The sequence below is a fragment of the Salmo trutta genome, chromosome 5 (assembly GCF_901001165.1).
Source record: "Salmo trutta chromosome 5, fSalTru1.1, whole genome shotgun sequence".
Taxonomy (NCBI): Eukaryota; Metazoa; Chordata; class Actinopteri; order Salmoniformes; family Salmonidae; genus Salmo; species Salmo trutta.
In genome coordinates, this window is record NC_042961.1 from 43,859,571 (window position 1) to 43,871,725 (window position 12,155).

Here is a 12,155-nt window from a genome sequence, read left to right on the forward strand (position 1 = left end):
GAATAGCCTTAATTTCTCAGAACAAGAATAGACTGACGAGTTTCAGAAGAAAGTACATTGTTTCTGGCCATTTTGAGCCTGTAATCAAACAACAGTTTTCAGCTGTGCTAACATAATTGCAAAAGGGTTTTCTAATGATCAATTAGTCTTTTAAAATTATAAACTTGGATTGGCTAACACAACGTGCCATTGGAACACAGGAGTGATGGTTGCTGATAATGGGCCTCTGTACACCAATGTAGATATTCCATTAAAAATCAGCCGTTTCCAGCTACAATCGTCATTTACAACATTAACAATGTATCCACTGTATTTCTGATCAATTTGATGTTCTTTTAATGGACAAAAAATGTGATTTTCTTTCAAAACAAGGACATTTCTAAGTGACCCCAAACTTTTGAATGGTAGTGTACATTAAGGCTATTAATCCAACAATGTGACCACTGAATGCTCATCCAACCACATCCCCATTGCTCATCTCCTCACTGTAAAATCCTCCCATGATTGATTCAGAACAGTGTAAAAAGCCTATCAGTCCATGCGAAATGATAAAGCGATCTTATTTCTCATTTGAAGAACCCACTGACATCCGCCCTTTGAGAGGAAAGGTGAAGGGAAAAAATCCTTTCTCCTTCACTCTCTCCAAAGAGGCTCCCCTCTTTACATGTCCAGTCATTTATCTGTCCACGGCAAAATTCATTTCAATTAGAGCCCTGTCCCGCTTTGCTCCATCTTTCCGATCGATCGCTGCCCCCGGCAACGCAGGGCATTACGCCTCTCGCTCGCTCGCCCACTCCACCAGACCCACCTCAGATATTCCTTCCCTATACACCTTGTCCTCCGTCACCATAACGTCCACATGCGCCACTGTCAACAATAAATATGAGCAGCAGAAAACAATTACCCCCTTAACGAGGGATTAATTGTGTGGAGATGAAGTGTTGTCCGCGCTACGCCAGCCCGACCAGGTCCATTCCTAATGAGTTTATTTCCATTAGTTAAGAACTTTAGTCTTTCCCTTAGTATCAGGAGTGTCCATTGATTTTTCTTCCCGCATTCTTTTTTTTGCATGCGTGTGTGTGTGCGCCACCGGCCGCTCAAGTGATATTATATGAGGCCGCGTAGCAGCACGCTATTGACTCCTGCCTGATCGATATTATAAATGCCTTAACGCCAGCAGTTAAACTCATTTGTCATTTATTGGGTTGGGCAAAGTAACGTATTTATCAATTCTGGCACTAACCTCCATCACAGCGCCCTAAGTGTTTCATCAAGGAGTTACTTTAGGCCAAGGGTAGACAACTAGAATATAATCATTTGTACACTGCAAATTGACCACAACTAAGACCAAAAAGATGTCATACCTTGACTACATTGAGACACAATCACATACAGTACCAGTCAAAAGTTTGAACACACCTACTCATTCAATGTTTTTTATTATTATTATTTTTTTTTACTATTTTTACTAATATTGAAGACATCAAAACTACGAAATGACACATATGGAATCATGTAGTAACCAAAAAACAGGACAATGACCCAACACACCTCCAGGCTGTGTAAGGGCTATTTGACCAAGAAGGAGAGTGATGGAATGCTACATCAGATGACCTGGCCTCCACAATCACTCGACCTCAACCCAATTGAGATGGTTTGGGATGAGTTGGACTGCAGAGTGAAGGAAAAGTAGCCAACAAGTGCTCAGCATATGTGGGAACTCCTTCAAGACTGATGGAAAAGCATTCCTCATGAAGCTGCTTGAGAGAATGCCAAGAGTGTACAAAGCTGTCATCAAGGCAAAAAGGGTGGCTACTTTGAAGAATCTAAAATCTAAAATAATATATACTTTTTTGGTTACTACATGATTCCATATGTGTTATTTCTGAATTTCTTGTGATTATTATAAAACATTTTTTTTTAAACAAACAGAAAATTGCAAAAAACTTTGGGGGGGGGGCAAAAGAAATCACTTGCCTGTTGCCGACCCCTGCTTTAGGCAAAGCTGGGAAATTTACACTGGTGTGAAGAAGTGATCGAGGGAGGGAGGCAGAGAGACAGACGAAGGGAGGAGGGTGGAGGGGACTTAAAGGACTGGTCATTTGTTTCCGGTGGTAAAAATGATCGGCGCGCGCTGAGCTGTCAGTGCTGTCCCCCGTGGCTGATGGAAACACGCCATCTGATTGGGCGAGACAGGAGACCTGGCGCGGCGGGCTGGTGGGCTCGCTCTGGGGAGAGAGCAGGGGAGCGGTCTTAAATTGAATCACTTCCTGGTTGTGAAGCAGTGTGTTGTTGTTGTTTTGTAGTCGGTGCTGTTGACAGCCCGTTTGCCTCTGACAGTAAAGTAGACGCAGGTTAATGGATACCAGCCCTCAGGCCTACGGCATGCTGGGTAATTCACTGCCGTGCTGAGCCCAGGCAGAAACGATCTGGTGATACACGAGGTGCAGGAATTATCGGGTTGTAACTCCTGACAGACAGAAAGTATACAGTATTTGTCTTATTTTACCACTACTGTATGTTAAAATCATATGCACACATTTACATCCATTCAGTATAACATTGACTATGGGGCATTTTACATATATGTATATATTTGTACCCCTAATAGCATGGCCTGCTTGGACAGTACATACAAATCTATGTTGATTTCAAGGCAAAACCACCCCCCCCCCAAAAAAAACACTATTGACTCTTGCTTTCATTTGTCCTTGTGCTCCGTCTCTCTATGCACGCATGATTGTGGTGGCACCTCTCACAGTGGTTGTTCACACATCACACAGCCCTCGGTAAGACCACTCTGATTTCCAGGCCCCCTATGACCTCTGACCTCACTGGCTGCCTAAGGCCTCACAACCTTGCCTTACTGTACTGTCCATCCACCTGTGTGTGTCTGTGCGCCTGTACGTCAGCGGAGGCTGCTGAGGGGAGGACAGCTCATAATAATGGCTGGAATGGAGTCAATGGAATGGTATCAAACACATCAAACGTGGTTGATCGTCCTCCCCGTGCGTGTGTAAGAAAAGGAGGGGGGGGTCCACATGCCTTCATCCCTTCCACTAAAGCTACAGTCAGCAGGGAGAGACCATCAAAGCACCTCAAATATATATCAAATCCTTCCTCCCCCTTTCTCCGGCATGTAGTTCTAAAACGGGAAGAAATCGGCCTAGCTGCTCTTGATAGATTCAAGGGATGCAAGTGTGAGAAGGAAAAAGGGGGCTGGGGAAGAGAGCGAGAGAGAGAGGGGTGTGTGTGTGTGTTTTTGTGAGGATATCAGTGAGTGAGGAAGGGGAGATGAGTGACGGTGGAGTTTGATATGTTGACGTGACAGGCGCTTGTTGTTGCTCATTGTCACCAACGCCAGCTAATGAAATTACAATGAACCCTGGGAGGTCTCGGATGGGCCGGGCACCGCGAGGCACTCGGGTACATATTAAGGCGGACAATTCCCCCCCCCCCCCCGCACGCCGCCTCCACCGTGTCACGCAAACATACGAGAGCGGGAGGGAGATGATGAGAGAGAGACTCTAGAGAGAGAAACAGAGAGATGTTCCATGTTGAGAATCATCATCTTTTTTTTTGTTTTACCGGAGTGCTGATTGAGTTCATCCATAGTAGTACAGATTGATCTACTTTGCCTTCCTGTGATTTCCACAGTTGGATCTTAGATACAACATTTAGAGTCTCTATCTTTCTTTGTGCTGGAGACTATTACTCTGTTTTTTTTAAATAATGGACTTAATCATCTGTTTGAGTGTTCTACTTCTCAGAACACCACGTCTGTCGTTGCCCGTCCATTATAAAATTGTCCTTTGGCTCATTGTCTAGGGTCAGCATACTTTCCCCATGTTCTGTATGGGTATGAAGTGAGTGCATTGTGAGTATGTATATGAATGCCTTTTCCTCAGACAACCTCTACTCTCTAGAAATACGGTAGCCCTGCTGCCGTGCCTGCTTTGACAGACGAGGATGGCAGACCTGGAACCACCGCCAGCCCCCTATAAATCACTGTACGCCCGTCACCCACTCACACACACACACGCGCGCGCGCGCGCACACACACACACACACACACACACACACACACACACACACACACACACACACACACACACACACACCAAGGCCGTATTGTGTAGCTGCATCATCATCATCAGTGCTTCTTAAACAGGCCAGAGCATTTTGTTTGCCATCTAGTTAGAACAATCAATGTAGGCCATGCCATCGCCAGTCACTTAGCCCTCAGGTAGACCCAGTCCCTTCTCTCCTTCTTTCCTTTTCCCCCTCTCTCTCTTTTGTAGCTGTGTATGTGTGTGCGTGAGTGTGAGCGCGTGTGTGTGTGTGTTGGAGGGGGGGAGTTGGGTGTGTGCGTACATGTGCGTGTGTGATGTGTCAGTGGTGGCCATAGAGAGAGAACACCATAGTGGCACCCAGGTGTAATTAAAAGGCTGTCAGGCTGATGTCAAAGGTATTCACACGTTACGCAGCCTGGTGGCGTTACTCAGTCTGGTGGCGTTACAGCAGCCTGGTGGCGTTACACAGCCTGGTGGCGTTACAGCAGCCTGGTGGCGTTACAGCAGCCTGGTGGCGTTACAGCAGCCTGGTGGCGTTACTCAGCCTGGTGGCGTTACAGCAGCCTGGTGGCGTTACACAGCCTGGTGGCGTTACAGCAGCCTGGTGGCGTTACACAGCCTGGTGGCGTTACAGCAGCCTGGTGGCGTTACTCAGCCTGGTGGCTTTACAGCAGCCTGGTGGCGTTACAGCAGCCTGGTGGCGTTACAGCAGCCTGGTGGCGTTACAGCAGCCTGGTGGCGTTACACAGCCTGGTGGCGTTACTCAGCCTGGTGGCGTTACGCAGCCTGGTGGCGTTACGCAGCCTGGTGGCGTTACTCAGCCTGGTGGCGTTACTCAGCCTGGTGGCGTTACAGCAGCCTGGTGGCGTTACAGCAGCCTGGTGGCGTTACAGCAGCCTGGTGGCGTTACAGCAGCCTGGTGGCGTTACGCAGCCTGGTGGCGTTACTCAGCCTGGTGGCGTTACTCAGCCTGGTGGCGTTACTCAGCCTGGTGGCGTTACAGCAGCCTGATGGCGTTATGCAGCCTGGTGGCGTTACAGCAGCCTGGTGGCGTTACTCAGCCTGGTGGCGTTACAGCTGCCTGGTGGCGTTACGCAGCCTGGTGGCGTTACAGCAGCCTGGTGGCGTTACAGCAGCCTGGTGGCGTTACTCAGCCTGGTGGCGTTACAGCAGCCTGGTGGCGTTACGCAGCCTGGTGGCGTTACAGCAGCCTGGTGGCATTACAGCAACCTGGTGGCGTTACAGCAGCCTGGTGGCGTTACAGCAGCCTGGTGGCGTTACTCAGCCTGGTGGCGTTACAGCAGCCTGGTGGCGTTACGCAGCCTGGTGGCGTTACTCAGCCTGGTGGCGTTACGCAGTCTGGTGGCGTTACAGCAGCCTGGTGGCGTTACTCAGCCTGGTGGCGTTACAGCAGCCTGGTGGCGTTATAGCAGCCTGGTGGCGTTATAGCAGCCTGGTGGCGTTACTCAGCCTGGTGGCGTTACTCAGCCTGGTGGCGTTACGCAGTCTGGTGGCGTTACAGCAGCCTGGTGGCGTTACTCAGCCTGGTGGCGTTACTCAGCCTGGTGGCGTTACAGCAGCCTGGTGGCGTTACAGCAGCCTGGTGGCGTTACAGCAGCCTGGTGGCGTTACAGCAGCCTGGTGGCGTTACTCAGCCTGGTGGCGTTACTCAGCCTGGTGGCGTTACAGCAGCCTGGTGGCGTTACGCAGCCTGGTGGCGTTACGCAGCCTGGTGGCGTTGCGCAGCCTGGTGGCGTTACAGCAGCCTGGTGGCGTTACTCAGCCTGGTGGCGTTACTCAGCCTGGTGGCGTTACGCAGCCTGGTGGCGTTACTCAGCCTGGTGGCGTTACTCAGCCTGGTGGCGTTACTCAGCCTGGTGGCGTTATAGCAGCCTGGTGGCGTTACTCAGCCTGGTGGCGTTACTCAGCCTGGTGGCGTTACTCAGCCTGGTGGCGTTATAGCAGCCTGGTGGCGTTACTCAGCCTGGTGGCGTTACAGCAGCCTGGTGGCGTTACAGCAGCCTGGTGGCGTTACGCAGTCTGGTGGCGTTACAGCAGCCTGGTGGCGTTACTCAGCCTGGTGGCGTTACTCAGCCTGGTGGCGTTACGCAGTCTGGTGGCGTTACAGCAGCCTGGTGGCGTTACTCAGCCTGGTGGCGTTACTCAGCCTGGTGGCGTTACAGCAGCCTGGTGGCGTTACAGCAGCCTGGTGGCGTTACAGCAGCCTGGTGGCGTTACTCAGCCTGGTGGCGTTACTCAGCCTGGTGGCGTTACTCAGCCTGGTGGCGTTATAGCAGCCTGGTGGCGTTATAGCAGCCTGGTGGCGTTACAGCAGCCTGGTGGCGTTACAGCAGCCTGGTGGCGTTACAGCAGCCTGGTGGCGTTACTCAGCCTGGTGGCGTTACTCAGCCTGGTGGCGTTAAGCAGCCTGGTGGCGTTACTCAGCCTGGTGGCGTTAAGCAGCCTGGTGGCGTTAAGCAGCCTGGTGGCGTTACTCAGCCTGGTGGCGTTACTCAGCCTGGTGGCGTTACTCAGCCTGGTGGCGTTACGCAGCCTGGTGGCGTTACGCAGCCTGGTGGCGTTACGCAGCCTGGTGGCGTTACTCAGCCTGGTGGCGTTACTCAGCCTGGTGGCGTTACGCAGCCACCGCAGTGCGCCTTGTGCATGTGAGGTGTCAGTGCAAATAAAATACAATGTTATTTGTCACATGCTTTGTAAACAACAGGTGTAGACTAACAGTGAAATACGTACTTACGGGCCCTTCCAAACAATGCAGAGAGAAAAATATAAAAATAATAACACAAGGAATAAATACACAATGAGTAATGATAACTTGGCATTATACACAGGTACCAGTACAGAGTCCATGTGCAGGAGTACGGGGTAATTGAGGTAGATATGTACATACAGGTAGGGATAAAGTGACTATGCAACGGGATAGATAATAAACAGTAACAGCAGCATATGTGATGAGTCAAAAGAGTCAATGCAGATATTCGGGGTCGCTATTTATTAACTATTTAACTAACTATTTAGCAGTCTTGTAGCTTGGGGGTAGAAGCTGTTCAGGGTCCTGTTGGTTCCAGACTTGGTGCATCGGTACTGCTAGCAGAGAAAACATTATATGACTTGGGAGTCTTTGACAATTTTTAGGGCCTCCCTCTGACACCTCCTGGTATAGAGGTCCTGGATGGAAGGGAGCTCGGCCCCAGTGATGTACTGGGCCGTACGCACTACCCTCTGTACTGCCTTGCGGTCAGATGCCAAGCAATTGCCATACCAAGCCGTGATGCAGCCAGTCAAGATGTACTTAATGGTGCAGCTGTGGAACTTTTTGAGAATCTGAGGGCCCATGCCAAATCTTTTCAGCCTCCTGAGGGGGAAGAGGCGTTGTCGTGCCCTCCTCACGACTGTGTTGATGTTTGTGGACCATGACTGTTCCTTAGTGTGGACACCGAGGTACTTGAAGCTCTTGACCTGCTCCACAACAGCCCCGTCGATGTGAATGGGGGCGTGCTCAGCCCTCCGTTTCCTGTAGTCCATGATCAGCTCCTTTGTCTTGCTGATGTTGAAGGAGAGGGTGTTGTGCTGGCACCACACTGCCAGGTCTCTGACCTTCTCCCTGTAGCCTGTCTCGTCGTTGTCGGTGATCAGGCCTACTACCGTCGTGTCATCTGCAAACTTAATGATGGTGTTGGAGTCGTGCGTGACCACGCAGCTGTGGGTGTACAGGGATTACAGGAGGGGACTAAGCACGCAGCCCTGAGGGGCCTCCGTGTTGAGGGTCAGTGTGGCGGATGTGTTGTTGCTTACCCTCACCACCTGGGGGAGGCCCGTCAGGAAGTCCAGGGTACAGTTACTGATGGAGGTGTTTCATCCCAGGGTCCTTACCTTAGTGATGTGCTTGGAGGGCACATTGGTGTGGAACGCTGAGTTGTAGACAATGATTGCAGTCATACCTTGTCCATCAACTGCTTAACACCCGGAACACCACCATCTAGTGGTCAGAATTTGGTACTATCAGGATGTAGAATGGACCATAACTTCAATGACTGAATTCTCTGAACAGTGGGAAAAAACTTCACCAAATTCACTCGGAATACATTACATAGGATGAAGAAACAATCCTCTGAGCCGCAGCTCCATTCTACTTGTCAAACATAGAGAACTGATATTATATAATCGTTGTTGGGGTGGGAATGGCGTGGGGTGTGAAAGGTCCGTGGGAGACTTTTGACCATTTCTTTGGATTCCTCATGTCTAACTCATTATTAGAAACAGTTTGGTCCAAATTGAATGAAAGGTACTGTATTTATTTAATATTATATGAATCCTATAAATTAAAATGGCCAATTTGGGTGTAATCCATAAAAAAACAAAAAAAAACATCCTTTCTGAATATACAAGTAATCATCAAGTTTTTCCAAAGTATCTGTAATATGATTACAATATTTGTGCTGGTAACATAACGGATGACATTTTTTGTTGGTGTTGTAATCAGTTACATGCAATCCGTTACTCCCCAACCCTGCCCGCAGATGTTGAAATATGGCTTCCATATTTCACCGCATCCCCAGCAATTTTTGTAAATACCAAGCACCCCTCCTCCTGTACCCCCTTCACATGTGATTGGATAATTCAAAAGGTAGGCTTCCGTTTTTAAGAAATAATCCAAGGTGGAAACTTCGAGCGGAGGAGAGGGAGGGGGGAATTGTTATTCAGCGCCTAACCCCCAAATATTGAGCTCTGCCAGGATCATACTGTAAACAAAGATTAATGTGCTCTTAACCTCCAGCAAACAGGGGCCATATTTTACTGTAAAAACCCTCCTTATGGTTGAGCTGCCTCAGCTGGAACCAGATCCACTTCTGCTGGAGAGAAGCCGTTTTAGCTGCGGCTCGGAAGATTCCACCGCGCTTCGAATGTTATTCCTATAAAAGTGCTTTTATCATCGGGTGGATAATGGGAGGTAGAGATGAAAAAACTGGCCTTGCTACGTCTCTCCCCCCTCTTCCCCCACTCACTCACAGTAAATGGCTATCCTGGAGTAAATGTATAACTGCCCCTTCAGCTGACAACCAAATGCTATCACTGGATTCTCACTGTCTATCACTTTGGCCCTGGGAGGGGTGAGCTAGCATGGAGGGTGGTAGTGGATGGTGGTGATGGCGTGCTAACTGGACCCAATCAATGAGATGTTGTAAAGAGGGACCCGTGCTCTCCACCAACCCCTTCCCTCTTCCACCCACCCATCCTTCCTCCCTCCCCTTCCCCCCTCCACCTGTTTCTCTCTCTGTTTTTATCTCTTTCTCCCTAGATTTTCTCTATCCCTTGCACTCACTTCCCTCTTCCTTCTCTCTCCCCCTCCCTTCCTCTTCCTCTCAGCAGGCGCTCCTTGTGTGGGCTGGTCCATGTCAAGGCCTCTCTGCCTCTCGTTTGACGGGCCGCTCATAATGTTCAGACGGGGGAACACCACTTCTGTCTCTCTCCATTTGTATCTTTCCATCCCTCCTCCTAGCTCTTTTTTCCCTCCCTCTTTATTTTTTATATGACCGTCTGTCAGTCGCACTGCCTTAAAATACAAAAACATATATTTTGCATTTGAACCAACTCTCTGAAGGTTGTTTGTGTAGCAACTACCGTATTCGTTTTTTGGTTTTGCTATATTGATAGTTATTTCTGCAGTATACTTTACACTGAGTATACAAAACATTACGCACACCTGCTCTTTCCATGACATAGGCTGACCAGGTGAATCCAGGTGAAAGCTGTGATCCCTTATTGATGTCACAATCCACTTCAATCAGTGTCGATTAAGGGGAGGAGACAGGTTAAAGAAGGATTTTTAAGTCTTCAGACATGGACTGTGTATGTGTGCCAGTAAGAGGGTGAATGGGCAAGACAAAATATTTAAGTGCCTTTAAACGGGGTATGGTAGTAGGTGTAAGGCGCACTGGTTTGGGTCAAGAACTGCAACGCTGCTGTTTTTTTTACACTCAACAGTTTCCCGTATGTATCAATAATGGTCCACCACCCAAATGACACTCAGCCAATTTGACGCAACTGTTGGAAGCATTGGAGTCAAGATCGGCCAGCATCCCTGTGGAACGCTTTTGACATCTTGTAGAGTCCATGCCCTGTTAAATTGAGGCTGTTCTGAGGGCAAAAGGGGGGTGCAACTCAATATTAGGAAGGTATTCCTAATGTTTTGTATACTCAGTGTATATGTATTTGGTGTTTTGTTTGTGAATGTGGCTTTATATTTATGGGTTGTGTACTGAAAATATAAAAGGAGGGGGTATGTGTCTGTACGTGCTTGTGTGTGTGCTTGTGTGTGTGCTTGTGTGTGTGTGTGTGTGTGTGTGTGTGTGTGTGTGTGTGTGTGAGGATGGGGAGGGAAGAGAAGTTGGGAACGTTTGTTGGTGCTCGTCGCCTTTCAGTCAGGCAGTGGACATGACAGCCATGTGCGTGTGTGTGTGGGGGGGGGGGGGGGGAGTGTTTACTGTGAGAGTGTTAAACTAGAGGGTAGCGTTTACTGTGAGAGTGTTAAACTAGAGAGGAGCCAGCAGGTCCTGCTGGCTCCTCTCTAGTTTAACACTCTCACAGTAAACGCTACTGAAACCTCCAGAAAACGTTAACCAAACATCTGACATACTTTAATGAGACCCTCTTTTGACAGAGCATTGACATTTAAAATCTGACACTCCAACGCCTCTATCATGACTCCCACCATTCACATGAATGATTCCTCTGGAAAATACAGTATGTGCCTAAGGAATCTATGCTATGCTAGCCATTTCCCTGTTAACATCCAGGTCCTTGAGAAAAGTACTGGTAAATGCATACAGCACACAACCTTGTAAAACAAATGGGTTTTGTCATTCCCGCGGAAGGCTCCCCTTTGTGTGTAACCCAGAGGCGGCGCTCGCAATGAATTGTGACGCCACCCTAATTTATTTTGGAATTGCACTCTGGTCGATAAAGAGGAAAATGGTATGGCAATGACCTACAGTATGGTGTAATTGACCTATTTTGCATACACCGCAGAACATTGTGGTGCTAAACGGGACGGCCGCTATATTTGTGATGTTATTTATTGGGCATCAACATGGCTGTAATCCCTGTCCAGGGATCTGACTGGAGTGCAGTTACACATTATCATGATTGCTGGTTATTAGTGTGTGTGGGGGAGGGGTGTGGGGTAGTGTGTGTCTGTCTGTGTGTGCGCATGTGCGCAGGGTTGGGTAGGTTACTTTCTAAATGTAATCTGTTAAAGTTACTTGTTACCTGTCCAATTTTAATCAGTAACGTAACTTTTGGATTATCCAAACTCAGTAACGTAATCTGATTAGAAGAAGACCAAAAAAATTATATTACCAATTGAACAACATCTGTTGCAGGATAAATCAATGTTAGAGTTTACATAGCTGGCCATAAATGGATGTTTCATTTTACTTTATGGGTTGGTTTTGCAGGCTTATTCTAACCCATTGTGTTCTGCTACAGATAATAATATGATTATATCGTGGCATAAAAAATCGTTTTCTGTCAGATTTCCAGTCATTCCAATTGGAAATAGGGAAGTATAGATTAGCCAAATTGTTTTATCTGAGCACAACCCAAAAACGAAGGACTTATTATCCTACTCTGTTGTTTATGATTTTAATGTCATGGAGGTCTGGTTGGGCTCATTACTTCATGTTGAAAAATAAATGCTGCTCTCATGGAATGGCATGCCTTGAGCACTACCAAAAAGTGCTATTTGCATGTGGAAAATGAATGCCATATGCTGCATTTGCTATAGGCCTATTGTTTACGTTTTTGTTGTTGTTGGTGACACTCATATCTCGATCATTTGCGCGAGTTTGAGCATGTGTCAGTTAGGCCTATGGGCATTTTTGAATAGGCACGAAGTAGATTTTTTGGGGGGGCGGCAGGTAGCCTAGTGGTTAGAGTAGTCGAAAGGTTGCTAGATCGAATCCCAGAGCTGACAAGGTAAAGATCTGTCCATTCTGCCCCTGAACTTAACCCACTGTTCCTAGGCCGTCATTATAAATAAATAAGAATTTGTTCTTAACTGAG